This window comes from Myxine glutinosa, chromosome 2, assembly GCF_964187855.1.
Source record: "Myxine glutinosa chromosome 2, kmMyxGlut1.1, whole genome shotgun sequence".
Lineage (NCBI taxonomy): Eukaryota > Metazoa > Chordata > Myxini > Myxiniformes > Myxinidae > Myxine > Myxine glutinosa.
Genome location: NC_136262.1, coordinates 142,350,147 through 142,353,405, shown reverse-complemented (window position 1 = coordinate 142,353,405; position 3,259 = coordinate 142,350,147).

The following is a 3,259-nucleotide window of genomic DNA, read 5'->3' as shown; positions in this document are numbered from 1 at the left end:
CAACACAAGTGCGAAAAGTGGTTTTTCAACACTGACACAAGTGCGAAAAGTGGTTTTTCAACACTATCACAAGTGCAAAAAGTGTTTTTTCCACACTAATACAAGTGCAAAAGTGGTTTCCTGCACCAACACAATTGCGAAAAATGGTTTTTCAACACTAACACAAGTGCGAAAAGTGGTTTTTCAACACTAACACAAGCGCGAAAAGTGTTTTTTCCACACTAATACAAGTGCAAAAGTGGTTTCCTGCACCAACACAAGTGGGAAAAGTGTATTTTCAACACTAACACAAGTGCGAAAAGTGGCTTTTCAACACTAACACAAGAGCGAAAAGTGGTTTTTCAACACTATCACAAGTGCAAAAAGTGGTTTTTCAACACTAACACAAGTGCGAAAAGTGGTTTTTCAACACTAACACAAGTGCGAAAAGTGGTTTTTCCACACTAATACAAGTGCAAAAGTGGTTTCCTGCACCAACACAAGTGCGAAAAGTGGTTTTTCAACACTAATACAAGTGCAAAAGTGGTTTCCTGCACCAACACAAGTGCGAAATTGGTTTTTCAACACTAACACAAGTGGGAAAAGTGGATTTTCAACACTATCACAAGTGCAAAAAGTGTTTTTTCCACACTAATACAAGTGCAAAAGTGGTTTCCTGCACCAACACAAGTGGGAAAAGTGGATTTTCAACACGAACACAAGTGTGAAAAGTGGGTTTTCAACACTAACACAAGTGCGAAAAGTGGTTTCCTTCACCAACACCAGTGCGAAAAGTGGTTTTTCAACACTAACACAAGTGCGAATAGTGGTTTTTCAACACTAATACAAGTGCGAAAAGTGTTTTTTCCACACTAATACAAGTGCAAAAGTGGTTTCCTGCACCAACACAAGTGGGAAAAGTGGATTTTCAACACTAACACAAGTGCGAAAAGTGGGTTTTCAACAGTAACACAAGTGCGAAAAGTGGCTTCCTTCACCAACACTAACACAAGTGCGAAAAGTGGTTTTTCCACACTAATACAAGTACAAAAGTGGTTTCCTGCACCAACACAAGTGCGAAAAGTGGTTTCCTGCACCAACACAAGTGCGAAAAGTGGATTTTCAACACTAACACAAGTGCGAAAAGTGGGTTTCCAACACTAATACAAGTGCGAAAAGTGGTTTCCTTCACTAACACAAGTGCGAAAAGTGGTTTTCAACACTAACACATGTGCGAAAAGTGGTTTTTCAACACTAACACAAGTGTCAAAAGTGGTTTTTCAAAACTAACAAGTGCGAAAAGTGTTTTTTCCACACTAATACAAGTGCAAAAGTGGTTTCCTGCACCAACACAAGTGGGAAAAGTGGATTTTCAACACTAACACAAGTGCGAAAAGTGGTTTCCTTCACCAACACCAGTGCGAAAAGTGGTTTTTCAACACTAACACAAGTGCGAAAAGTGGTTTTTCAACATTAACACAAGTGCGAAAAGTGTTTTTTCCACACTAATACAAGTGCAAAAGTGGTTTCCTGCACCAACACAAGTGGGAAAAGTGGATTTTCAACACTAACACAAGGGTGAAAAGTGGGTTTTCAACACTAACACAAGTGCGAAAAGTGGCTTCCTTCACCAACACTAACACAAGTGCGTAAAGTGGTTTTTCCACACGAATACAAGTGCAAAAGTGGTTTCCTGCACCAACACAAGTGCGAAAAGTGGTTTTTCAACACTAACACAAGTGCGAAAAGTGGTTTCCTGCACCAACACAAGTGCGAAAAGTGGTTTTTCAACATTAACACAAGAGCGAAAAGTGGTTTTTCAACACCAATACAAGTGCGAAAAGTGGTTTTTCCACACTAATACAAGTGCAAAAGTGGTTTCCTGCACCAACACAAGTGCGAAAAGTGGTTTTTCAACACTAACACAAGTGCAAAAAGTGTTTTTTCAACACTATCACAAGTGCAACTAGAACGGGCACTCGGTAGAGCGCATACCTTCGCCGCAGCTACTGTTCTGTACTTGGCATGGGAGTGTAGGGAACAGAACAGTGAACAGTTTGGTGCTGATTTCATGCAAATCGGATAAGAATTGACCGAGTTATGACAAAAAACGCACATTTTGCAAGGTCGTGACCCCCCTGACCTTTGACCCCCAACCGCTAACAAGGGTAATGTCTTCACTGGGTCATGTCGTATATCACAAGATCGGGCATTGAATTCTGAACATTTTGGCATTAGTTGCATGCCAATTGGATAAAAATTGACCGCGCTGTGGTAAAAATACGATTTTGACCTTTTCGTGACCTTGACCTTGACCTTTGACCCGATTGCTCCCAAAATATAATCAAATGTGTCCCGTATAATAACCAATCATCCCACCAAATTTCATGCAATTCGGTTGAATACTTTTTGAGTTATGCGAATAACATACACACACACACACACACACAGACATACAAATAAATACACAGCGATCAAAACATAACCTTCCGCTTTTGCGAAGGTAAAAAGTCTTTTTTCCACACTAATACAAGTGCAAAAGTGGTTTACTGCACCAACACAAGTGTGAAAAGTGGTTTTTCAACACTAACACAAGCGCGAAAAGTGGTTTTTCAACACTAACACAAGTGCGAAAAGTGGTTTTTCAACACTAATACAAATGCAAAAGTGGTTTCCTGCACCAACACAAGTGCGAAAAGTGGTTTTTCAACACTAACACAAGTGCGAAAAGTGGTTTTTCAACACTAACATAAGTGCGAAAAGTGGTTTTTCAACACTAATACAAATGCAAAAGTGGTTTCCTGCACCAACACAAGTGCGAAAAGTGATTTTTCAACACTAACACAAGTGCGAAAAGTGGTTTTTCAACACTAACACAAGTGCGAAAAGTGGTTTTTCAACACTAATACAAATGCAAAAGTGGTTTCCTGCACCAACACAAGTGCGAAAAGTGGTTTTTTCCACACTAATACAAGTGCAAAAGTGGTTTCCTGCACCAACACAAGTGCGAAAAGTGGTTTTTCAACACTAACACAAGTGCGAAAAGTGGTTTTTCAACACTATCACAAGTGCAAAAAGTGTTTTTCCCATACTAATACAAGTGCAAAAGTGGTTTCCTGCACCAACACAAGTGCGAAAAGTGGTTTTTCAACACTAACACAAGTGCGAAAAGTGGTTTTTCAACACTATCACAAGTGCAAAAAGTGTTTTTTCCACACTAATACAAGTACAAAAGTGGTTTCCTGCACCAACACAAGTGCGAAAAGTGGTTTTTCAACAC